The 27,607-nt window shown below is 38.4% G+C and overlaps 2 long non-coding RNA genes across 3 annotated transcripts in view; one reads left to right on the top strand and one right to left on the bottom strand.

Moving 5' to 3' along the window:
- LOC311606056 overlaps positions 1 to 27,607 on the top strand; it is a 169,220-nt gene that overhangs the window by 36,951 nt on the left and 104,662 nt on the right. The window lies entirely within an intron of this gene.
- Positions 615 to 25,662, bottom strand: LOC311606180. Of its 2 annotated transcripts, XR_014782245.1 has the most exons (4): positions 25,618 to 25,658; positions 2,970 to 3,080; positions 2,443 to 2,566; positions 615 to 701 (listed from the first exon to the last, which is right to left on the bottom strand). It is a non-coding gene; the product is annotated as an uncharacterized lncRNA (long non-coding RNA). The 2 variants fall into 2 exon arrangements; XR_014782244.1 differs by lacking the exon at positions 2,970 to 3,080 and having other exon boundaries at positions 25,618 to 25,662.

The raw sequence follows: 27,607 nt of genomic DNA, 5'->3' as shown, positions 1-27,607 counted from the left end.
ACATCTGTAAGGCTTCTCACCTGTATGGATTCTGTGATGAGAGTGAAGAGTTGAGACCCGGGTAAAGCATTTGCCACATTCCTTACATCTGTAAGGCTTCTCACCAGTATGGGTATTGTGATGAGAGTGAAGAGTTGAGACCTGAGTAAAGCACTTGCCACATTCTTTACATCTGTAAGGCTTCTCACCAGTATGGATTCTGTGATGAGAGTGAAGAGTTGAGACTTGGCTAAAGCATTTGCCACATTCCTTACATCTGTAAGGCTTCTCACCTGTATGGATTCTGTGATGAGAGTGAAGAGTTGAGACCCGGGTAAAGCATTTGCCACATTCTTTACATCTGTAAGGCTTCTCACCAGTATGGATTCTGGTGTGATCTTGAAGATTTGACAGACGGGTAAAGCACTTACCACATTCTTCACATCTGTAAGGTTTGTCATTAGTATGGATTCTGGTGTGAGCTTGAAGACTTGAATGACGGGTAAAGCATTTGCCACATTCTTCACATCTGTAAGGCTTCTCACCTGTGTGGACCCTTTGATGAACAGAAAGATTTGAGACATGCTTAAAAGACTTGTCACATTCTGTACATCTGTAAGACTTGTCAACAGGATGGATTCTCTTGTGATCTTGTAGTTGAGTGAGGTGAAAAGGATTGTCCACATTCTTCACATTCCTAAGGTTTGTTCCCAGAATGGGTTCTATGGTAAACATAAAGATATGCACATGGTTAAAAGATTTGCCACATTCTTTACATTTGTAAGGTTTCTGTCCAGTATAGATTTTCTCGTGTTTCCTAAAGTTTGAGTAATTCTAGAATTACTCTTCACATTGTATACATGTGTAAGATTTCTTTGCAATATGAGTAATATTTGAGGATCTCCAGAAATATTTTCTACAGTCATCATATTTGCAGGAGATCATCCTATGATGAATGTAAGGGTGTGTTCTCTGAACAGAGAACTCTCTAAAGATGTGCCACATTCCTTACATTAGTTTGCCTTCCTTCTGAGACTAATTCTCTTGTGCCTAGTGAGGTATGAAAATGTGTTGAAGCACATTCCACATACCTTGTAGTTGTACAGTCTCTTTACAATAAACATTCTTATCACTGGGGAGAAATTTAATCTCCTGAAGAGTTTTCAACATGGCTGCTATTTACATGGCTTGTCTCCAGTATGTAATTTGGATAAACAAACTTAAAGGAAATGAAAAGATATTCTTTAAGATTTGTGTATCTGTGGACTTCTTTCATCTGACTTGAATGATTTTGAAAAAGATGTTAATATGAAAGAAAGATTCCATCACATATTGACACTTGCAAAATTTTGTTTCAAATATACATATTTATTCATTCATTTATTTATCTCCCTTGGTTTAATGACTGAATGACCCCTTTATATATTTATTACATTCCCATCTATTTGAATTTATTCTAGTAATGCATCTTCTGTACCAGTCAGTTTTAATTTTTATTAAGTTTTTTGGATCTTGTCATGCAGGCAGGCACAGAAAAAACTGTTTCTTGTAAGCAAAGTCTCTTTACTCTGAACACATTTGTGATGATTCAGTGGAAAAGCATATGTACTCTGTGTATTATTGTGTTTTTAATACTGAGCAGACACATATTCTGAGTCATCGTCTTCAGAACTTGCCTTTATGTGGTTAAAGCTGTAAGGCCAAAAGTGCCCATTAAAAGAACTGAACAATATTCCTTCAGCTTCTATTGTATAGAGTAATTAATGGAGTGTTCATGCTAATTATAAAAGAATTCTTCTAATTAAGAGAATATCACCTACTACTACCATTCTTCTAACTAATATTACTTTAGTAAATTTATTCTGGATGTCTTATTGCTCTACACACCAACTATTGAATCACTGAGTCTTCATCATGGAGGCTTCTGACAGAACTTGACAACTAAAAGACACACCCACCAGTATCATGCAGCAGACATGAATATATATATGTATATATTCCAGGGATTCTCAATGCTGTGTTAAAGACATGATAACAAAAGATAGCAAGGATCAGAGGAGATGGATGATGAAGATAAAACAGTGTGTTCTGTATAACAGTGCACATATAAACTCAAGTGAATGTAAGTGCATGCATAATACTTGAGCAAGGTCACCTTAAAGGAAAATCCCAGCATATATTTGGGAGAAGGACATGGAGCACCTCTGCTTCCTGAGAAGCTTTTATCATCTGAAAGCCTCTGACAGAAGGAGAACACTTTTTCTTCTTGGTGGTGGTGTTTGTTTGTTTGTTTGTTCATTTAAGAACAACATGAAGTTGTAGAAAGTGTTGTGATCTACACGGTGAACCTATTAGTTTTTTAATCAGAATGAGAAAGTTATGTCAATAATTCAACAGACTTGTGAAACATACTGAAAGGAGACAAGTAAATAAGGAATCATTTTAAAAACTGCTCTCACTCACCAAGACCAGAATTTCTGCAGTTCTCCAAAAAGACGTCGAAATCGAGAGCTCTATGTTCAGAGTCCAGGCATTCTCCTTCCTCCTGAGAGAAGTCTCTGGCCACACCATCAAATGTCACATTCTCCTGTCATGAAAGATAACTGTTTTATCATGGGCCCAGTCGTAAAGGCCTTTACTACAATAATGAAAACATGAGTTCATTGTAAAACTTCATCTGTTTTATATAGGCATTATACTACAAGATGACCTCTAAACCACCACCTATACTAACAACCCTGTGTGCTAGAAAGATGAAAGATAATGTGATGTGGGACCAACATAAGCTACAGAGCACAGGATCACATGAGGTGTGTATGTGAGAGGCAGACTTTCTTCATGTACAGTTGCATGAAAAATTCACTGTGAATAACCAAGCTTCTATTTTGCATGGAGAATTGCCACTGTAGTAATACCAGGAAGAGAGATATGAGCTATAGAAATGCAACCATAGCTACGTACACAGTTGTCAATAAAAAGGGAACTCATACCTATGTAGCAAGAGACAAAATAGCCATATCCAAAAACCAACCAGGATTCTTCCTTCACATTGTTCCAATGAGACCAACGAAACAGACCAGGAAGTGCTGACTCCAATGCTCCTACAGTGACACACAAAGTGTGCTGATTTGGAGGGAGACTGAACTCCTAAACCCTGAATAAATGCTGGAAACATTGTGGGCAGACTGATAAAGACAGGTGCAGCCAGTAGATCAATATCTCAGCCATGGCATGCACATCAAAGCCGACTTGATCATGAAGCTACACACAAAAAGAAATTTTATTAAACAACTCTATGGACAGCACCCCACAAATCTTGTTCTGAAGTTTGACCTTAGTTTACACACTGCCCCTTGTCCTTCAGAATACATGCTACATAGATAATCACAGGGACAGGAGGAAGTTAAAAAACAACTATGAAAGATTGCCCTGATTGACAGTGTGATTATCTATTGTACTTTTTCATGTTTTCTTTCTTTTTTTTATCTTTAACATGTGTACTCATATTCAATTACATTGCAATTTTTTGTTTTTATATTGTTATGTTGTTTGATTTAGTTTTAGGGTGTTTTTAGGGGTTTTTATTTTCAGTATGCTTCTCTAGTGCACTGTTGACTTCTACACTTGCTGTGTGAAAACCATGCATGTTCCAATCATTTCTACTTTATCTCCACTCCATTTCCATATTATGCTTGAAGTACTACCTGAAACAATTAGGTAACAGAAGGAAAGTCAAGGGACATAAAAATGGGAAGAAAAAGTCAAAGTAATCCTGTTTGGAAATTATATGACACTTTATTAAAGGTATAAAATAATTACAAGAAAAAGTTCAGAAATGACAAACAAAACCAGGAATGCAGCAGGATACAGAATCAACTTTCATAAACCACATTCTCTATAAAACAAAAAACATACAGAGAAGACATGGCTTACTGACTCATGGTCATAATACATTGAAAGACAATTAATAAGATATGAACAAACCTAACAAAGAAAATGAAGGATGTCTACAAAGAAGTCTTTCAACTTCTGAAGAAAGAGATAGAGAAAGACAGTAGAAAGAAAAAAGACTTTTGTGTGACTGTTAAAGTAACAGTCTTTCTTTATTTTTCAGGTTTGAAGCTGCTAACCTATACTTCCTATTTACTCAGGTAAGTAATTTTATTCCTTCTTAAGTCTCTCATGGGGTTGAAGACAAATAGCTTAGTTTTAAATTTAGGTTATTTCTTTAGGATTGGAGATGTCCTTAGGTCTAGATACATGTTTTAAATTGATAGAGATGACATATGCTACATATGTATTTACATTCTGAATTTTAGACTCACTGACATAGGAACATGTTTTCTTCAAAGTCGCCAAATGCAGATAGCCAAAACACTATGAATGTAACATTGATATAGTTGCTGATTGTTTCATGGTTCTTTTTGCTCCATGTACCTTTTTTTGTATATGTGTAATAAAATAAATGTATAAGTCAAAAATCTTTTCAATAAAGCCAAATAAAAGTTGACATCATCATCATCATCATCATCATGAAGTACACCTACCTCAGCAACAAATATAGACACTACCTTAGAGTAAAAAGTAGATGAAGCTTTTTCAAACAAGGGGACAAAAGAACCAAGCATGAGTAGGCATTATTTTCTATTTAATTTTATTTTTAAACATTTGTTCCTCCTTCCTCATCTTTTCATTGTCCCTGCTTCCTTGATTTCCCCCTAGGCCTCTCCTGTAATATTCAGAGAAGGGGCACTCTTCTCCTTTATAAACTTACACTAGCCCTCCAAGTCTTATCAAGACAGCATGTGTCCTCTTCTTCTGTGACCTGCTAAGGAAACCACTCCATGGGACAGTAAACAAAGAGAAGCCATCAGAGTCCCTGGCAGGGAAAGCTCCTGCTCCTTTTACTAGCAATCCACTATGGAGATTGAGCTGCCTATCAGCTACATCTGGTCAGGGGTTTAGGTCCTCTCCATGCATGGTCCTTGTTAGGAGTATAGACCAGATTTGTTGGCGCTGCAGGTCTTCTGGTGGGGCTCCTTTCCCACCCAGGTCCTTCTATTCCCCCACTCACCCATAAGACTCCCTTCCATCTCACCAAAGTTTGGCTGGGACACTCACCTGTTACTAAATTTCCTTACTGGGTAGAGACTTCTAGAGATCATCTATGGTAGGCTTCTGTCACTTTCCCTCTCTTTAACAGATTCCAGTGTCTAGTTGCCATTCTGAATGAGAATTGAGCATCCTGCACACTGCCCTACTGCTTACTAGGCTTCTGTAAGTATGTGGATTTTACGATGCTTAATCTCTATTATATGGCTAATATAAGCTGGTAAGGGAGTATATATCATGACTCTCATCCAGGATTACTTCACTCAAAATGATATGTTACAACTCCATCCATTGGTCTTCAAACTTCATGATGTCGTTGCTTTTGATAGCTGAAAGTATTCCAAAATGTAAATGTACTACAGTACACTTATCCATTCTTCCCTGGAGAGACATCTGAGTTTTTCCAGTTTCTGACTATTACAAAGAATAGAATAGCCATTCTAATATCTAACTCAATAGTTGTGCAACCAAAGTTATTCAAAAGATATGGGAAACAGCATCTCTTCTCCACCTATTAAAGAAAATATCAATCAAGATGATGTCTCAATTCTAAACATCTCTTCCCTACAAGGAAGGGCAGCCACATTTGTAAAAGAAAGATTACTAAGGCTTAAATCACATGTTAAACACAACACATGAAGAGTGAGAGGCTGCAACATTCCACTCACACCAGCGGACAAGTCGGTGAGAAAGAAACTGAACAGAGAAATAAGGAAACTAATCAATGTTATGACTCAAAATGGCCTAATAGTACAAAATATTGCTCAAAACACAAACCAATAAAACTCTTTGTAAGCACATCAAAAAACCTTGGTCCAATGGTGATCGTATATTTGATCACAAAAAAAAAGCCACAAGAGATACAAGAAGTTAGAAATAATCCCTTCCATCCTATAAGATGACCATAGACTAAAGCTGGACTTCAGCAACAATGGGAAGCCTAAAAATCTCATGGAAACTCAACAACTCTCTACTAGATGATCACTGTGTCAAGGAAGAATAGAGAAAGAAATTAAAGATTTTAAATTATTCAGTGAAAATGAAGACACATTAAAAATTTAAAAAGAAAATAAATGAAGGTATAATGTCACCAAACTTGTGGAATACAATAAAATCAATGGTAAGAGGAAAATTCATAGCATTAGGAAACTTCATGCTACAAAGAAGTCATGAAAGTAAAAGTTTATTTTTTGAAAATCCAACAAGATAGACAAACTCTTTGCCAACTAACTAAAATACAGCTAGATACTATCCATATCAACAAAATCAGAAATGAAAAGAGGGACATAACAAAAGACATGGAGGGAACCTAAATAATCATTAGGTCTGACTTTAAAAGTTGTACTCCACAAAACTGGAAATTCTAAATGAAATGATTGTTTTCCTTCAGAGAATCAAGTTATCAAACTTAAATCGATATCACATTAACAAAAAAAATAATCCCATACACACTAAGGGAATAGAAGCTGCCATGAAAAGTATCCCAACCAAATGAAGCCATGGGCCAGATGGTTTTACAGCAGAATTATTCCAGATATTCAAAGAAAAGATAATACCAATACTTCTTAAACTATTCCAAAAACTTAAAATAGAAGGAACACTAAAATATACTTTCCATGAGGCAAGAGATGTGCAGCTACTAAGTCACACAAAGACTCAAAAAGAAAAGAAAATTTGGCACAATTTCCCTTATGACAACTTCAACAACAAAAACAACAAAAAGCCTACACATAGATGGAAACTAAACAACGGTTTACTTAATGACACCTGGGTCAGGGAATGAAGAAAGAAAGAAATTAAGGACTTTATGAAATTCAATAAAAATGAAGAAACAACATTTGAAAATCTAAGTAAATGGACAACATTCTTCATTGATTCTACTTGCAAAAATTGAATCAAGATCAGATAAACAAACTAAATAGTCCTATTTCTCCTACAGAAATAGAAGCAATCATTAATAGTCTCCCAATCAAAAAAAAAAAAAAAAGGCCAGGGCCAGATGGTTTCAGCACAGAATTCTACCACACTATCAAAGAGGAGCTAATACCTATACTCTTCAAGCTGTTCCAAAAGACATAAATGGATGGAACATTGCCAAACACATTCTATGAGGCCACAGTCACATTGATACCTAAAGCCCACAAAAAGAGAATTTCAGACCAATTTCTTTTATGAATATCGATGCAAAACTACTGAATAAAATGCTCACAAAATAAACGCAAGAGCATGTCAAAGATATCATTCACCAGGTAGACTTCACTCTGGGCATGCAGGGATAGTTTAAGATACATAAATCCATAAATGTAGTCCACCATATATAAACTACAAAAAGCCACATGATCATTTCCTAAGATGCAGTAAAAGCATTTGACAACATCAAACACCAGTTTTGGAGAGATCGGGGAAAGAGGGAACATATTAGAGGCTATATACAGCAAGCCATAGCCAAAATCAAATTACATGGAGAGATACACAAGGAAATTGCTCTAAAATCGTGACCCTGTATATAAGTGACCCCCAAAATTCCACAGGAGAACTCCTACATCTGATAAACACCTTCAGCAAATTGGCAGGATACAAAATAAATTTTAAAAAGTCAGTAGCTTTCCTATATACAAATGACAAACAGGCAGATGAAGAAATTAGGAAAATCACTCCCTTCACGATAGCCACAAGCAATATAAAATATCTAGGAATAACCCTAACTAAGCAAGTGAAGGACTTATTTGAAAAAAAACTTTAAATCTCTGAAGAAAGTGATTGAAAATAACATCAGAAGATGGTGGGATCTACCTTCTTCATGGATCGGGAGAATCAACATAGTAAAAATGGCCATCTTACCAAAAGCAATTTACAGATTCAATGCAATCCCTAACAGTATACCTACAAAATATTTTGAAGATATTGAAAGAACAATTCTCAACTTCATATGGAGAAACAAAAAAACCCAGAATATCAAAAACAATCCTATACACTAAAATATCCTCTGGAGGAATCTTCATACCTGATCTCAAGCTGTACTATAGAGCAATAGTAATTAAAACAGTATGGTACTGGCACAGCAATAGGCTAGTGGATCAATGGAATCGAACTGAAGACCCAAAGATGAATCCACACACATTTGCTCACTTGATTTTCGACAAAGAAGCCAAATCCATTCAATGGAAAAACGACAGCATCTTCAACAAATGGTGCTGGTCTAACTGGATATCTACATGTAGAAAAATGCAATTAGATGACTATTTGTCACCATGGATTAAAGACCTCAACCTAAAACCACAGACATTAACCCAGTTAGAGGAAAAAGTGGGGAAGAGTCTGGAACACATAGGCACAGGAGACAACTTCCTGAACAGAACACCAACAGCCCAGGCCTTAACTTCAACAATTAATAAATGGGACCTCATGAGGCTGAGAAGCTTCTGTAAGGCAGGTGACACTGTCAAGAGAACAAAGCGACAGCCTACAGACTGGGAATAAAACTCTTTCTAAGCACATCAAAGAACCTTGGTCCAAAGGTGATCGTACATTTGATCACTAAAAAAAACCACAACAGGTAAAAGAGGTTAGAAATAATCCCTTCTCTTTCAGTTTGTTTATATGGTGGATTACATTGATGTATTTCCGTATGTTAAACCATCCGTACGTTCTTGGAATGAAGCCTACCTGGTCATGGTGAACGATGTCTTTGATATGCTGTTGTACTTGCTTTGCAAGTATTTTGTTGAGTATTTTTGCATCAATGTTCATAAGAGAAATTGGTCTGAAATTCTCTTTTTTTGTTGGGTCTTTGTGGGGTTTAGGTATCAATGAGACTATGGCCTCATAGAAGGAGTTTGGTAATATTCCATCCATTTCTATCTTTCAGAATAGCTTGAATAGTATCGGTATTAGCTCCTCTTTGAAGGACTGGTAGAATTCTGCGCTGAAACCATCTGGCCCTGGGCTTTTTTTGGTTGGAAGATTATCAATGGTTGCTTCTATTTCTGTAGGTGAAATAGGGCTATTTAATTTGTTTATCTGGTCTTGGTTCAATTTTGGTAAATAGAATCGGTCGAGAAATTTGTCCATTTCCCTTAAATTTTCAAATTTTGTGGCATAAATGTCTTTGAAGTAGGTTCTTACGATTCTTTGTATTTCTTCGGTGTCTGTTGTTATGTCTCCCTTTTCATTTCTGATTTTGTTAATTTGGATAGCGTTTCTTTGTCTTTTAGTTAGATTGGCTAACAGTTTGTCTATCTTGTTAATTTTCTTAAAGAACCAGCTCTTGGTTTTGTTGATTCTTTGGATTGTTCTCTTTGTTTCTAATTTATTGATTTCAGTCCTGAGTTTGATTATTTCCAGGCGTCTATTCCTCTTGGGTGTTTCTGCTTCTTTTTTTTCTAGGGCTTCCAGATGTGTTGTTAAGTTGTTTATGTGGGATGATTCCATTTCCTTTTTAAAGGCACTTAGTGCTATGAATTTTCATCTTAGCACTGCTTTCAATGTGTCCCACAAATTTGGATATGTTGTTCCATCATTTTCATTGAATTTCAGGAAGTCTTTTATTTCTTCCCTTATTTCTTCCCTGACCCATGTGTCATTAAGTAGAAAGTTGTTTAGTTTCCACGTGTTGGTATGCTTTTTGTTATTTCTATTATTGTTGAAGTCCAGCCTTAGACATCTACCACGCCTCTTCTAACTTCATTTCAATTTTGAGAGCTTTACCTAATGGATCAGCACAACGTTCTTTTTAAAAATTATTATAATTTACTCATAATACATCACGAGTTTTATCCCCTCACTTGTATCTGCTGCCTCCATCCTTCCCTCTTTCACCCTCTTCCACTGCCCTAGACCGCTGATGACAAGGGTGGGGCTCTTCCTCCTCCTATCAGGTCTCAGTTGGATAGCCTTCATTTCTGTTCTCTGTGTGCCTGTAGCACTTCCCATCCAAGAGGAAGTGATCAAACTGGGTACATAAGAGTTGCTGTCGCAGGCGTGGTGGCGCACGCCTTTAATCCCAGCACTTGGGAGGCAGAGGCAGGCAGATCGCTGTGAGTTCGAGGCCAGCCTAGTCTACAAAGTGAGTCCACAATGGCCAAGGCTACACAGAGAAACCCTGTCTCGAAAAAAACAAAAAAAAAAGAGTTGCTATCAGAGGCAGACATGCCTCCCTCTACAATCATAGAGAATGAGTTTTTGCATTGGCTGTATCTGAACAGAGTCTAAGTTCCCTGCATGCATTGGTGCTGGCTGGTGCAACAGTTTGTGCAGCCACTCACCCGCACCTTGGTCCAGATCCTCAGGCTTGATGGCCTCCTTGTGGTGTTCCTGAATTCTTGGAGTCCTTCCATCCTCCCTAAAAATGATTTGGTGCTTTGTTTTCCAATATCCTCTTCTTCTACTTGAGATCTTCAAATGTTGAGTTACTAATTGCTATATGTTAGAGAATTATTGCCCATTAAATATTTTATGACTATGTAAATTATTTTGTAGAGTTTGTTGGAAAAGCACAAGTCACTTATTTGGATCAGCAAAACCTATGTAAAGACAGAGGAGGCAGAAAACAGCAGGTAAGAATGACGATCTCAATACAGCGTATAGTCCACTGGAGGAAAGATGGGAGATTTTTATAGCCCAATTTAATGATGATTTTGCTGTTTGATGTTTGTTTTTTTTAACTTTATTAATTTATTCTTGTTACATCTCAATGATTGTCCCATCCCTTGTATCCTCACATTCTTCCCTCCCTCCAATTTTCCCCTTATTCCCCTCCCCTATGACTGTTCCTGAGGGGGATTACCTCCCCCTGTATATGTTCATAGGGTATCAAGTCTCTTCTTGGTAACCTGCTGTCCTTCCTCTGAGTGCCACCAGGTCTCCCCCTCCAGGGGACATGGTCAAAGGTGAGGCACCAGAGTATGTGAGAAAGTAATATGCCACTCTCCACTCTACTGTGGAGAGTGTTCTGTCCATTGTCTAGATCTGGGTAGGGGTTTAAGGTTTACCGCCTGTGTTGTCCTTGGCTGGTGCCTTAGTTTGAGCGGGACCCCTCTGCCCAAATCTGCCTATCATAATGTTCTACTTGTAGGCTTCTAGGACCCTCTGGATCCTTCTACTTTGCCATTCTCCCATGATTCTCTCATCTAGAGTCCCACTAGTATGTCCTAAAAATATGGAACGCTTCACGAATTTGCATGTCATCCTTGCACAGGGGCCATGCTAATCTTCTCTGTATCGTTCCAATTTTAGTATATGTGCTGCCGAAGCGAGTACACTGTTTGCTGTTTGAATGAATCAAACAGAAGGAATCCCACAGCTTCCATGGGAATAATATGAATAGACAATACATATAGTAAGTTTTAGTTGTTTAGTTCACTCCAATAACCTCAATTACACTTTGAAAGCAACAGTTATTAATTTAAGGCAATCAAATATTCAGCTTCTTACTTATCCACTTGCATAAATCTACCAAATGTGGGAATACCTTTTATTTTCTTTAATTGATAAATATTTTTATTTCTGGGACCATCAGTTCGACCATGTGTGCAATGTCTGTAACCTATTTTCCTTCTAACCTATTAAATCACTGGATGATTTCCTCAAATTATTCTATATGTTAGCTAAATATTTAGCATATAAACATTGCTTATCCTTCTAAGATTTTAATTTCTGGTATTCTGCTCTTTGTATATGCAAAAAAAGACATCCATAAATCTTCATTCATACCATATGGAGAATGATTTCTTTTTTATATATACTTTTATTTTATTACACATGTATAAAACACACTACATACAGCAGGGAGAACCAGGTGACAATCAGGAAAATAATGAGTTCTATATATGTTACATTCATAGTGATTTGGCCATCTGCATTCGTCTCTTTGGAAGCAAGTGTTTTTCCTGTCTTGTTGGGTCTAGATTTCCCAATGAGATTGAATATCTATCTTATCTCAACTCTAATAACTTAACTTCTTTATCTTGATCTAAAACTATCTTGTCCCCTAACCAGCTAAACTTGGATATTGAACTATATTATTTTGTCTTCAATGCCCCTCAGAGACTTGAGAAGGAATAAAACTTAAATTCCTGCATCAATCAGCAGTGTGGGTTAGCAGTTTCCAAAATGTACAAATTGACTTAAGACAGTTTACTCCCTGACCAGTCGCCCAATATACTTTATAAGGTTGAAGCCTCATCTTCAGCTTTCTGGCCAAGTATTTCTGCCAGACTTGTTCACAGGGCAGAAAATATTGAGGACTTGCTTACCCTGACTTGGAAGGGTGCGGCCGTCGACTCTGCCTGCATCTAAGTTGCCCATTTTTAGGCAGGTTCTGTTAGTGGTGGAACGAGGATGTTTTGCCCAGTGGTTATTTTGCCACCTTTGAAGCCATGTCCATAAGGAGGCTCTTTGATGCTCATCATCTTTGAGATTGGCTGGGTGTTGTCAGGAGTTAACTTCTCTTGTTGTCGAAGAAATTTAGGATTGTAAGAACAACTCTAACAGATATCTACAAAACTTTCCACCCAAACACAAAGAAGTATACTTTTTTCTCAGCACCCCATGGAACGTTTCTAAAATTGATCACATAGTTGGTCACAAAGCAAACCTCAACAGATACAAGAAGATTGAAATAATACCTTGTCTCTTATCAGATCACCATGGTCTAAGGCTGGACTTCAACAACAATAGAAATAACAAAAAGCACACCAACGGGCTGATCCAAGATGGTGGCGAGCAGGGTGGACCATGTTTGGAAGCTCCAGTCAACAATTCAAGGAATTGCACAGATTTCTGAGCCAGGAACACAAAGGTCTCCACACCACGGCAGCAGAAGTGCTCCACAGTTCGGAGGGAGCAGGGTGTGGAGGACCTGCATGCCACTGCACACGGGAGAAACGTGGACTTTCTCAGATCTGAGCAGCAGTGGCAGAGACAGCAGTGGCACCAGCGGTACCAGCGGCACCAGTGGCGGTGGCTGAGGTTTGCAGCTCAGAGCCTTCCAGTGGAGGTGATTGGTGTGGTGGATGGTGGGAGTTGCTACGGGAGAGGGGAGTCTAGACAGGATTTGGGTCGTGTGGTGCCTTGAGACCCAAACTGGACTCAGCAGACAGTTCAGCTCCAGAGTCCTGGGTTTGCTCAGTGAGCTGTGTCGCAGAGACACTGGCTCAGCTCAGCAACCAATTCTAACATACGCACCAGCTCAGCACAGCCCCAGTTTTCCTGCTGTGACACAAGCTGGGCGGAGCGCTCAGTTCCACCCTAGGCACTTGCTCAGCACAATCACAGTTCTCCTGCTGTGGCAGACGGTTCAGGCCCTGAGAATCTAGCTGAGCTCGACTCGTGGTTCGGGCCCAGTATCCCTGGCTGGACTTGGCAGGGGACCCAAAAGGCTGTGGATACCTTGGCCTGATCCAACGCTCATTCAGAGACCCAGAACGATTGCAGGACCCACAGCAAAGGGGAACTGAGGATCACTGGCTGTGAGAGTCCAAAACGACAGGGCTAACCTCCTGCCATCCACACCAGTGAAGTATCAGGGCTTCCAGCCTATGGAAATCATGAGCAAACAAGTGAATCTATCATCAGACTCCCTCTACCCAACTCTGGAAGTTACCCAACAAAAACAGAGACGGCGAGATGTCTAAAGGACAGCGTAAAAGCATACGCAAGAAACCCCAAAACAACATGGCTTCTCCAGTTTCCAGCTATCCCAAAGAGAAAAACCCAGAGAAATAAAATGCAATGGAAACACAATAAAATGACCTCAAGAAAATTACCAAGGGGTAATGAGGATGATAATGGAGGAAACAAATAAAATTCGAAATCAGATGCAGGGAGACACAGCCAAGCAGGTGCGACACGTAAAAGAAGTACATAGAGTGGAACTGGAAATTTTTCAGGAAAATGTAAACAACCAGATAAAAGAAATAAATAAAACAGTTCAAGATCTGAAGACCTATAAAGCGAAAATGGAAGAAGCCCAGGAATATACGAAAAAATCAGATGAAAGAAATCAAAAAATCTGTTCAAAATATGAAGATGAAAATGGGTTCAATGATAAACACACAGACAGAAGAAAAACGAGAACATGAGACCTCAGAAAAGAAGGCGAATAACACAGTGCTGAGCTTTTCTAACAGAATCCAAGAGATGGAAGAATGAATCTCAAGTCTAGAAGATACAATCACAGATCTTGAAGCAACCATTAAAGAAAATGCCAAATCTGGAAAACTCCTGACACAAAACATCCAAGAAATTAAGGACATCATGAAAAGAAGAAATCTCAGGATAATAGGCATTGAGGAAAGAGAAGATATCAGACTCCAAGGCCCAGAAATTATTCTCAACAAAATCATAGAAGATAATTTCCCCAATCTAAAGAAAGAGATGCCTATAAACATACAAGAGGCATACAGAACACCAAATAGAATTGACCAGAAAAGAAAAACTGCCCGTCACATAATAATCAAAACACAAAACATACAGAACAAAGAAAAAATACTAAAAGCTGCAAGGGAAAAGGGCCAAATAACATTTAATGGCAAACCTATCAGAATTACACCCGACGTCTCAGCAGAGACCATAAAAGCCAGAAGAGCCTGGACAGAGATGCTGCAAACCCTAAGAGACCACAGATGCCAGGCCAGACTACTTTACCCAGCAAAACTATCAATAACCATTGATGGAGAAAACAAAATATTCCATGACAAAAACAAATTCAAACAGTACCTATCCACAAATCCAGCTTTACTGAAGGTACTAGAGGGAAAACTCCATCCCAAAGGGTCAAGCTACAAACAAAACTACTCAGGAAATAGATAAGTATACCAAGGCAAAAACACAACTACACAAACGCTCGACTGGAACCAATATCAAAATTAAGACTCTTAACAGTCACTGGTCATTAATACTTCTCAACATCAAGTGTCTCAATTCTCCAATAAAAAGACACAGACTAACTGAATGGGTGCATAAACAAGATCCAACATTCTTCTGCATCCAAGAAACACATCTCATCCATAATGATAGGCATTACCTCAGGATAAAAGGTTGGGAAAAAATATTCCAAGCAAATGGTCACAAGAAGGAAGCAGGTGTAGCCATTTTAATATCGAACAAAATAGACCAAGGTAATCAAAAGGGATGAGGACAGACACTTCATACTCACCAAAGGTAAAGTTAACAAAGATGACATCACAATTCTGAACATCTATGCTCCCAATACAAGGGCACCCACATTTGTAAAAGATCTGCTAAAAAGGCTTAAACCACACATCGATCCCCACACAATAATAGTGGGAGACTTCAACACCCCACTCTCACTGAAGGACAAGTCATGGAAACAGAAACTAAGCTGAGAAATAACATCATTAACCAATGCCATGGGTCAAATGGATCTAACAGATATCTATAGAACCTTTCACCCAAACAAGAAAGAATATACCTTCTTCTCTGCACTCCATGGAACCTTCTCCAAAATTGATCACATCGTAGTTCACAAAGAAAGCCTCAACAGATACAAGAGGATTGAAATAATACCTTGTATCCTATCAGATCATCATGGGCTTAGGCTGCAATTCAACAACAACAGAAATAACAAAAAGCCTACACGTATGTGGAAACTAAACAACTCTCTGCTAAATGACACCTGGGTCAGGGAAGAAATAAAGAAAGAAATCAAGGAGTTTCTGAAATTCAATGAAAGTGAAGGAACAACATACCCAAATTTGTGGGATACATTGAAAGCAGTGGTAAGAGGAAAATTCATAGCACTAAGTGCCTTTAAAAAGAAATTGGAAGCATCACACATAAGCACCTTAATGACACAACTGGAAGCCCTAGAAAAAAAAGAAGCAGAAACACCCAAAAGGAGTAGACATCTGGAAATAATCAAACTCAGGGGTGAAGTTAACAAATTAGAAACTAAGAAAACAGTCCAAAGAATCAACAAAACCAAGAGCTGGTTCTTTGAGAAAGTCAACAAGATAGACAGACCATTAGCCAAACTAACTAAAAGGCAGAGAGACAGTATTGAAATCAACAAAATCAGAAATGAAAAGGGAGACATAACAACAGACACTGAAGAAATACAAAGAATCATAAGATCCTACTTTGAAGGCATATATGCCACAAAATTTGAAAATCTAAGGGAAATGGATGATTTTCTGGATCAATTTCACTTGCCAAAGTTGAGTGAAGAACAGATAAACAAGCTAAATAGTCCCATTTCCCCTACAGAAATTGAAGCAATCATTGATAGTCTCCCAACCAAAAAAAGCCCAGGGCCAGATGGTTTCAGTGCAGAATTCTACCAGACCTTCAAGGGGGGGGGGGCTCATACCAATACTCTCCAATCTACTCAAAAAGATAGAAAGGGATGGGACATTACCAAATTCATTCTATGAAGCCATACCTAAACCTCACAAAGACTCAACAAAGAAAGAGATTTCAGACCAATTTCTCTGATGAACATCGATGCAAAAATACTAAATAAAATACTTGCAAAACGAATACAACAACACATCAAAGATATCATTCATCATGACCAAGTAGGCTTCATTCCAGGCATACAGGGATGGTTTAATATATGGAAATCCATCAATGTAATCCACCATATAAACAAACTGGAAATAAGAAACCACATGATCATCTCTTTAGATGCAGAGGAATCATTTGATAAAATCCAACACCCATTCATGTTTAAAGTTTTAGAGAGATCGGGAATACAAGGCACTTTCCTCAACATAATAAAGGCTATATATAGGAAGCCAATAGCCAAAATCAAAGTAAATGGGGAGATACTCAAGGAAATTCCTCTAAAATCAGGAACAAGGCAAGGCTGCCCACTATCTCCATATCTCTTCAATATAGTACTCGAAGTTCTAGCCAGAGCAATAAGACAACACATGGAGATCAAGGGTATTCAAATGGGAAAGGAGGAAGTCAAATTATCCCTATTTGCAGATGATATGATAGTTTACATAAGTGACCATCAACACTCCACCAGAGAACTCCTACAGCTGAAAAACACCTTCAGCAAATTGGCTGGATACAAAATTAACTCAAAAAAGTCTGTACCTTCTTATACAAAAGTGACAAGCTTGCAGAGGAAGAAATTAGGAAAAATACACCTTTCATATTAGTCACAAGCAATATAAAATACTTAGGAGTTACTCTAACTAAGCAAGTGAAGGACTTGTTTGAAAAAAATTTCAAAACTCTAAAGAAAGAGATTGAAGATGACATGAGAAGATGGAATGATCTTCCTTGCTCATGGATCGGGAGAATTAACATAGTAAAAATGGCCAGCCTACCAAAAGCAATCTACAGATTCAATGCAATCCCTATAAAAATACCTACACAATTTTTAAAAGACATTGAAAGTTCAATTCTGAACTTCATATGGAAAAACAAAAAACTCAGAATAGCTAAAACAATCTTGTACAATAAAAGGTGCTCCGGAGGAGTCTCCATGTCCGATCTCAAACTGTACTATAAAGCCATAGTAATTAAAACAGCATGGTACTGGCACAGCCACAGGCTGTTTGATAAGTGGAATCGAATCTAAGACCCAGATATGAATCGACACACATATGGTCACTTGATTTTCGACAAAAAAGCCAAATCCATTCGATGGGAAAAGGATAGCATCTTCAACAACGTGTGTAAAAAAATGCAACTGGACCCATATTTGTCACCTTGTACAAAACTCAAATCCAAGTGGATTAAAGACCTCAACATAAAACCAGAGACACGAAGTCACTTAGAGGAAAAAGTGGGGAAGAGTCTGGAACTCATAGGCACAGGAGACAACTTCCTGAACAGAACACCAACAGCCCAGAGATTAATGTCAACAATTAATAAATGGGACCTCATGAGGCTGAGAAACTTCTGTAAGGCAGGTGACACTGTCAAGAGAACAAAGTGACAGCCTACAGACTGGGAAAAGATCTTCTCCAACCCTACATCTGACAAAGGTCTAATATCTAAAATATATAAAGAACTCAAGATATTAAACACCACCAAACCAAATAACCCAATTGAGAAATGGGGATTAGAACTAAACAGAGAATTCTCAACAGAGGAATATCAAATGGCTGAGGAACACTTAAGGAAATGCTCGAAGTCCTTAGACATCAGAGAAATGCAGATCAAAACAACACTCAGATTCCATCTTCCACCCATTAGAATGGCTAAGATCAGTAACTCAACTGACACCACATGCTGGCGAGGATGCAGAGAAAGAGGAACACTCCTTCATTGCTGGTGGGATTGCAAACTAGTACAACCACTTTGGAAAGCTATTTGTTGCTATCTCAGAAAAATGGGAATAGGGCTTCCACAGGACCCAGCTATTCCACTCCTTGGAATATACCCAGAAGATGCACTACCACACAACAGGGACATATGCTCGACCATGTTCATAGCTGCCTTATTCATAATAGCCAGAACATGGAAACAGCCTACATGTCCCTCAGTAGAAGAATGGATAAAGAAACTGTGGTACATCTACACTATGGAATACTACTCAGCTATTAAAAACAAGGAATTTACGAAATTTGTGGACAAATGGATTGAACTAGAAATTATCATAAAGAGTGATTTCACCCAGAAGCAAAAAGAGTTAAATGGTATATACTCACTTATATCTAGACACTAATCCAAGTGGTACGTCCCCATGAAAAACTTTCCCCCACGAGGAAAGTGGGTCAGAGGGGAGGACATCCTATTGAGACTTTAGGTGAGAGAAGCCTGGGAGAATGAGGAAATAGAAGGATCCAGAGGGTCCTGGAAAACTACAGGTGGGTCTGGGCCCTGGGGTCCTCCTCAAACTATGGCACCACCCAAGGAAAATATAGGCAGTAAACTTCGAACCCCTGCCCAGACCAGCCGATGGACAGGACATTCTCCTCCGTTAAGTGGAGAAGGAGATCTGACTTTCATACAAACTCTGGTGCCCCATATTTGACCATGTCCCTTGGGTGGGGACACCTGGTGGCACTCAGAGGAAGGATAATAGGTCACCAAGAAGAGACTTGATATTCTATGAGCATATACAGGGGGAAGAGGTCTCCCTCAGTCACAGACATAGAAGAGGGGAATAGGGGGGAAGCGGGAGGGAGGAAGGAGTGGGAGGATACAAGGGATGGGCTAACAACTGACATGTATTATGAATAAATTAATAAAAAATGGAAAAAATAAAAATAAAAATAAAATTGAGAACCAGAAAAGGCTGTCCACTTTTTCCATATCTCTTCAAAATAGTACTTGAAATTATAGCTAGAGCAATAAGACAACAAAAGAAGACCAAAGGGATCCAAATGGGAAAGGAGAAAGTCAAATAATCCCTATTTATAGATGATATGATAGTATACATAAGTGACCCCAAAAGTCCATCAAGGAACTCCTACAGCTGATAAACACCTTCAGCAAAATGGCTGGATACAAAATTAACTCAAGAAAGTCAGCAGCCTTCCTATATACAAAGAACAATCATGCAGAAGAAGAAATGAGGGGAACTACACTCTTCACGATAGGAACAAGCAATATAAAATATCTAGGAGTAACTCTAACCAACCAAGTGAAAGACCTGTTTGAAAAAAATTTCATATCTCTGAAGAAGGAAATTGAAGATGATATCAGAAGATAGAAAGATCTCCCTTGTTCATAGATTGGGAGAAGTAACAGTAAAAATGGCCATCTTACCAAAAACAATTTACAGACTCAATGCAATCCCTATTAAAACACCCACACAATTTTTAAAAACGTTGAATGATCAATACTCAACTTCATATGGAAAAATAAAAAAAACCAGAATATTCAAAAATATCCCCTACAATACAAGATCTTTCAGAAGAATCTCCATACCTGATCTCAAGCTATACTATAGAGTAACAGTAATTAAAAAGCATGGTATAGGAATAGGATCATTGATCAATGGAATCAAATCAAAGACCCAGAAATAAAGCCACACACATATGGACACATTATTTTTGACAAAGAAGCCAAATCTAGTCAATGGAAAAACGATAGCATCTTCAACAAATGGTGTTAGTCTAACTGGATGTTTACATGTAGAAAAATGCAAGTAGACCCATATTTATCACCATGCACCAGACTCATGTCCAAGTAGATTAAAGACCTCAACATAATACCAGAGACACAAAATGTGTTAAAAGAATAAATAGGAAAGGGCCTGGAACACATTGGCACAGGAGACAACTTCCTGAACAGAACACCAAGAGCCCAGACCTTAAGGTCATTAACTAATAAATGGGACCTCATGAGGCTGAGAAGCTACTGATGGGAGAAGACACAGTCAACAGAACAAAGTAAAAGCATACAGACTGGGGAAAGTACTTCAACAACCCTACATCTGACAAGGGTCTAATATCCAAAATATATAAAGAGCTCAAGAAATTAAACACCACCCAACCAAATAACCCAATTGAGAAATGGGGCTCAGGACTAAAGAGAGAATTCTCAAAAGAGGAAAATGAATGGCTGAGAAAAACTTAAAGACATGCTCAACGTCCTTAATCATCAGAGAAAGGCAAATCAAAACGATTCTGAGATTCCATCTTACACCCATCAGAATGCCTAAGATCAATATCTCAAGTGATACCACATGCTGGCAAGATCGTGGAGAAGGGGGAACACTCCTATTGCTTGCGGGAGTGCAAACTTGTACAACCACTTTGGAAAACAATCTGACACTTTCTCAGAAAACTGGAAATGGGGCTACCACAAGACCTAGCTATTCCACTCCTTGGAATATATCCAGAAGATGCTCCACCACACCACAAGGACATGTCCTCAACGATGTTCATGGCAGCCTTTTTCATACTAGCCAGAACCTAGAAACAACCTAAATGTTCCTCGGTCGAAGAACGGATAAAGAAACTGTAGTGTGTTTATACTATGGAATATTACTCAACCACTAAAAACAAGGAAATCCTGAAATTTGTGGGAAATTGGATGGAACTAGGAAGGATCATGCTGAGTGAGTTAACCTAGAACTACGAAGACTCACATGGTAAATACTCACTTATAATTGAACACTTGTCCAAAAGAGATGTCCCATGAAATTCTTCACTTAACAGGAGATAGAATTAGATGTGGGTACCTCCTATTGGGACTCTAAATGAGACAAGTATGAGGGAATGTGAAAAAAGAAGGATCCAGAGGGTTCTAGAAACACACAAGAAGAATATCATGATGGGTGGATCTAGACCTAAGTGGTTCTGCTCGAACTATTGCACCAAGCAAGGACAATACATGCAGTAAACATTGAACCCCTACTCAGATCTAGCCAAGGGACAGGACATTATCCACAGTACTGTGGAGAGTGGGGACTGACTCAGGCATGAACTCTGGTGCCCGATATTTAACCGCTTCCACTTCGTGGGGAGGCCTGTGGCACTCAGAGAAAGGATAAACAGGCTACCAAGATGAGACTGTGACCATATGGTGGAAGAGGAGGTCCCCTTTTGTCAAAGACCTAGTGTAGGGAGAGTGGGTGAAAGAGGAAGGGAAGGAGGAAGAGGAGGATACAAGTGAAAGGATAGTAATTAAGATGTAATCTGAATGAGTTAATTTAATAAAATACTTAGTAGCAAAAAACAGAATTAAATATACCTTGTATATTTTGGATACTATACATTTGGAATATATTATATATATATATATATATATATATATATATATATATATATATATATATATATATATATATATATATATTATAACTAACCAAGCAAATGAAAACTTGTATAAATAACCAAGCAAGTGAGAGCCCTGAATGACAAAAAATTGAAGTCCTGAACAAAGAAATTGAAGAAGATAACTGAAGATGGAAAGAGTTTCATGCTCATGGATTAATATGATTAACATAATAAAAATGGCCATTTTACTAAACACAATCTATAGTTCAATGCAATTCCTATTAAAATTCCAACAGAATTCCCCATACAATGGGGAAAAAAAGCATCTTCAACAAATGGTGCTGATCTAACTAGATGTCTGAAATTTAGAAGTATGTAAAATATCAAAATTTATATACTGCACACAACTTAACTCCAAATGGATCAAAGATAACTACATAAAACCAGATACACTAAAACTAATAGATGAAAAAGTGGTAACAGTTTTGAAGTCATTGGTACAGGAGACAACTTCCTGCATGCGGTGGGGGATCAGGGGTAGGAAAAGCCTCAGGAGAGCAGAAATGGTATGGGAGGGGAAGACAGGGGCCAGGAGAAGTAGACCAGTCGGTGTTTAGTTTGCTTGTTGGTGAGATTGATTACACGGTGATTTTAAGAGGGAAAATATTTCTCTAATCTGAGGTGTTTTTCATATAATGTTACAGCACATGACAGAAAAACAAAAGAAACAATAGAGTTAGAGAATAACAAAGAAGGAAAAGACAAGATTCAAGAGCCCTCAGTTTGGTGAGATTTAGAGCCTTTTTGCTAATGACAGCCAATGGCATCTTATTCATTTCACATCTAGGGGGCCATAAAATTGGCCCATTAGTACTACTACCTTGATTTACCAGGCTTTTATGAAAAATAACCATAATAATAAAACAAATTAGACATAAACTAGAAATGTAATTCAAGAGAGGAAGAACAGTATATATACTGTTTAAATACATTGGGTAAAGATATGAATTTTTCAACCCATCAATAGAATCATTATTTCCAAAGATTTGACTTCTTGATACCATATCAAATCTATCAACTCAGTCAAACCTCCCATATCTCTCTCCAGGGAGTCAGCCTGTCCTTCCCTACCATAGCTTCCCCAGCCCTCAAAGGATGCCTGGACCTTGCATCCAAGTCCTGAATGATTCTAACCACTCAAGCCTGTATTATAATCTAACTCTAGATGTCCTCCAGGGGAAAGCCATCTATACCTTAAATTCAACCCATCTGCATCTCCCACTACAATGATAAATGTTCTACCCAGCCAGATCTACCTTGACACTCTTTCACTGGGAAAGGATGTACATCCTTTACACCAGCTCAGCCTTCACTGTATACCTGATTTCATTTAACTGACCTATATCCAATCTCTAGGGCCCACATGCACACAAAGCCTCTCTTCTGCCCCAAAGTTCCTGTCCATATCAGACACAAAAATAACAAAAGTCCACATGACAAGATTTCTTTGCAAAAATGCAAACACTGTGGATGATCAAGTCACGATCTCCACTCCAAAATCTGGTAGGCATATAGAAAGGTTTGCTAATGATAATTAGTTTAATAAATTGTGGGAAACAATTTGAAGGAATAAATATAATATTCATGAAATATATCCAGGAGAAAAATTACAAAAGAAATCAAAATTCCCAAAAGTAAAACTCAACAAAATTAAAAAAGAATGAATTTAAGTAGCTGAGATTAAGTAGTCTGATTGATACCTGAGAAAACACAAAATTAAGGATGATAAAAATAATTTTTTAAAACCTACACACGGAAAACTGAATTTTATAAAAAGACAGTAAATGTGAAGAGAGTTCAAACGAAATAATTTCAAATAGAAAAATCTACTTCATCCATAAAACCTTAAGACTCAAAATATTCTCACCCACAATAAGTTTAGAGATTAAGTTGGAACAGAGTTTGAGAAAATGGCAAATTAATGACTGGTCCAAATTGAGACCCACACTATGGGAGAGAGCCAACCCATGACACTATTAATGAAACTGTGCTATCCTCGCAGGCAGGCACCTAGCAAAACTCTCTTCTGAAACATGCACAGACACACAGCCAAACAGTAGGATGAGCTCTATGAGTTTTGTGAAAGACTGAGAGGGTAGATTGAGGGAGACACTGGAGTCAAGGACACTACAACAAGACATACAGGGTAAACTAAGCTGGGCCAACGGGGGCTCACCGATTGTGAACAACCAACCGAAAAGCATGCATGGGCTGCACCTATATCTCCTACATATATGTGGCAGATGTACAGCTTGATCATCATGTGGATTCTCTATCAATGAGAGTAGAGGCTTTCTGTTGCCTAACACTGGAACCCTCTATCTGGACTGCTTTCTCTGTCCTCAGTTGGAGAGAATGTGCCTAGTCCTGCAGTGACTTAAAGTACCTTAACAAGTTGGAACCCTTTGAGTCCTCCGATTCTCTGAGAAGAATGAGAGACGTAATGTGAGAAATGGGCATGAGGTTGGACTTGTTGGAGAAGAGAAAGCAGGCTGGGATCAGACAATACAGTGATTATTATTTAATTAATTACATGGTCTAAAAAATAAAGGAAAGAAAAGGTGGTATATTTACACAGTGACTACTACTCAGCTATATAAAAAAAAAACAAGGACATAATGAAATTTGTATACAAGTGGAAGAAACTAGATAAAATAATCCTGAGTGAAGTAACCCAGAACCAGAGAGACATTCACGGTGTGTACTCATATATAAATTCTTATTAGCCATAAAGGACAGGACAGCCATCCTACATTACACAGATCCAAAGAAGTTTAGTGACAATGAGGGCTGAAGGGATGGTGTTTGAATCTCACCCCAGAGAGAAAATAAAATAAAAACCTGAAGTGGATGGAGGGCAGGATGTTGGTGGGAGGGGGAAAGGAGAAAGGGGATCAGGTGTGGGTATAGGAGGTTAAAGGGCTCAGAGGTCAAACAGATATTAAACAGGGGTCATCTCAAGTATGGGGTAAACTCCCAGGTGTCTATGTTGGTGACCCTAGCTCAGACTCCTTGGCAGTGGGTGATATGGAGCTGAGGTGGCCACCTCCTACTTCTACTGCAGTAAAGGAAACATAAACCCATCCACAAAACCTCAGCCAAGCCAACTAAAGACTGGCCCAACTTGTATCCCATTCCAGGGGAGAGAGCTCACTTCTTAAGCTAGTAATAATCTTCTGTTATACTTGGACACAGGCAGCTAACAAAACAGTCATCTGAGCTTCAACCAGAAGCTGAGGAAAACAGATGCAGAGACCCACAAACAACATTAGGCAGATCTCGGAAAATCTTGCGATATTCTCATTCCCATTTGTTTATATGTGTAGCTTTGGGGTACAGGAAAGCACGCCACTTTTAATTCCACATTTTCATAAATAGGTGAGTTTGCTAGACATTAATGTGGTTGAATGAGCATTGACATAAACCAGTGAACCAAGTGTACCTCATATGGAGTATATGCCATGCACTTGAATTTCCTCCTTTTATATGAGGAAACTGGTTGGTTGCTTTATGAATTGCATAAAAGCAAGTTTCTACATACAATGGAAACCTCTGTGATGAACATTATTAGTTCATTGAGATTATTTGTCCTAATAAAAATCAGCTTGGAAGAAAAAATGGAGGGAATTTATTGCTATGTAGATGATATATATTTAAACGCACAATCATGACTCTCATGAGAAGAAAAGGCAAGGAAAGGTCACTGGAAATGAACTTGTTAGGCAAGATTGTGATGAGCAGAAGAGTAAAAGTGTCCAAAGTAATATCTAATATTGTAGAAGAAATTGAGCGTAGCTGCTGAGCAGAGACTTACCATAGAACCAGCCATCTCTTCTCCTAGCTTTTCTTGGAGTTCCTGTGTCAGGAAAAATAACCTGCTCTAGTATTTCTCCTAAAGATTTTCATACACCTATCATCAAACCCCATTTACCTGAGGTACCAGCACAATCAAGCCTGAAGATCTTCAGAGAGGGAGAGAACTCACTCCTATCCTTGCTACACAGAAACTCATGAAAACGGGAGACAGGAAAATGCTAACTTTATCTTTTTCTAAGCTCCAATCAAGAACAGTTCTCTCTGGAGTCAAGACCTGTGGTGAGAGCTTGTGCTTTCCTGCCAAGCTCTATGCAACACAGGCAGAGCAGGCACTGGGAAATGAAAGCTGAACTCAATTGTAAGCTAAAAGCTCTTAAAGACAATCATGACTCTCACATTGCTTTTACTTGCAAGGTTCATTAAAACCTTGGGGTTGCTACATACACTAATAAATGGAAGCTGTGGGTGAATCCACAAGTGAAAGCAATTTCATCAAATGACACTAGGGCCCTAATTGACATCCTGGGATAACCAAGCGTTTGGAAAATACTATGTCTCAGACTGCTTCTAAATCTTTTCTTTTCCATGTCTACCTGAAGTAACTTGCAATGTCAAGGCTTAGAGTGACACGCACAAATTTTGGGCTTCCTTATTGGAAGGAGTGAAGCACAAAATACATCAACCCTAAGCATGATTCATTAGGCATGTATTTTTTCACAATCTGCTATGATACATTCTTATTGACCCATGTATTCTGGTATGTCTGAGAAGTTGATATTGGACCCTATTGTTAGGGTCCAACTTTACCTAAACATAACTGAAATAGAAGCCATAAGAGGGCCCCTAATAAACAACAGGGATACACAAAGGTGTCCAAGTGAATAAGAATGTATTTTTCACATGTTTTTAAGTGGTTTAAACAATGTCTGTAGAAGGCTGAGTGGTCCAAGTGGTGGTGGTGGTGATGTGTATGTGTGTCTGTGTGTGTATGTGTGTACGAGAGTGTGTGTTTGTGTGTTTGTGTGTGTGTGTGTTTGTGAGTGTGATAAGGTATGAGGTTTCATGGAATAGTCAATAGAACACATATGCAAAGAAAGTGGTGAAGTGAATAATGAAACAAGACTTTTTACATCAAGAACTGAAGAGAATCCTATAGTAGAGAAAAAAGACAGGGATGATTAACTCCAATATCCTTGAGAATACTGTAAGGAAACCCATTGCTGGGGAACCAACGTAACGTTAGTTACAGATCTAAGAAGAGTCATAGTGAATAAGCCGATAAAAAATGAACATAACTTCAAATATTCATCACAGATTTTCAAATAAAAAGCTTGTGCCATAGTGCCCAACCACCTGCACCACTCACAGACCCCTCCTGCACTACTTCTAACCAAACACAGACTTTGCACTTACTCCTCCGTGGAGTAGCCTAGTGAGTCTCTCAGTCTCCCCATAGAAGCCTTCTCCACAAGCCACCGATCTAGGCCCAATCTCACATCCAATAAGCCACGAAGTTTTGACACTGCCTGTACTTTAGCCAAAATCAAGGATTTTTCATTGATTCCCCATACATGCAGCACCACACAAATATCTTCTGTACTGTTTACTGGATGGCAAATCTATTCAAAATTCTTATGTCCTTGTCTATAATCTAGACCCATGAGTTTCATTGCCTTCCTTGTCCACATGTTCTCCAAACAACCTCCATATCTACACTGTGTCCAATTTTTAAAAACATGCTGGTCTTGAAAAGCCACTATAAAGGAGCCCTACCATTGGGGAAGCCCATTCTTGCTTACTCTCAAATGACTTAGTTCCCTTTTGTGCCATATTGACATCTTTCTAGGAAGCCAAGTCTACCTCCAACCCCTGCTACATGCTTAGAGCAAAGAGTAAACCCTGTATCCCAGCCCAGTTTATTCTGTCCACTTGCCCTCATCACTCCTAATACATTTTCACATTTACAGTAAATCTTTCAACATCTCTCA

The sequence above is a fragment of the Acomys minous genome (assembly GCF_964271855.1).
Source record: "Acomys minous genome assembly, chromosome: 9".
In the NCBI taxonomy this organism is placed as follows: Eukaryota; Metazoa; Chordata; class Mammalia; order Rodentia; family Muridae; genus Acomys; species Acomys minous.
This window is presented reverse-complemented; position numbering and strand designations above follow the sequence as displayed.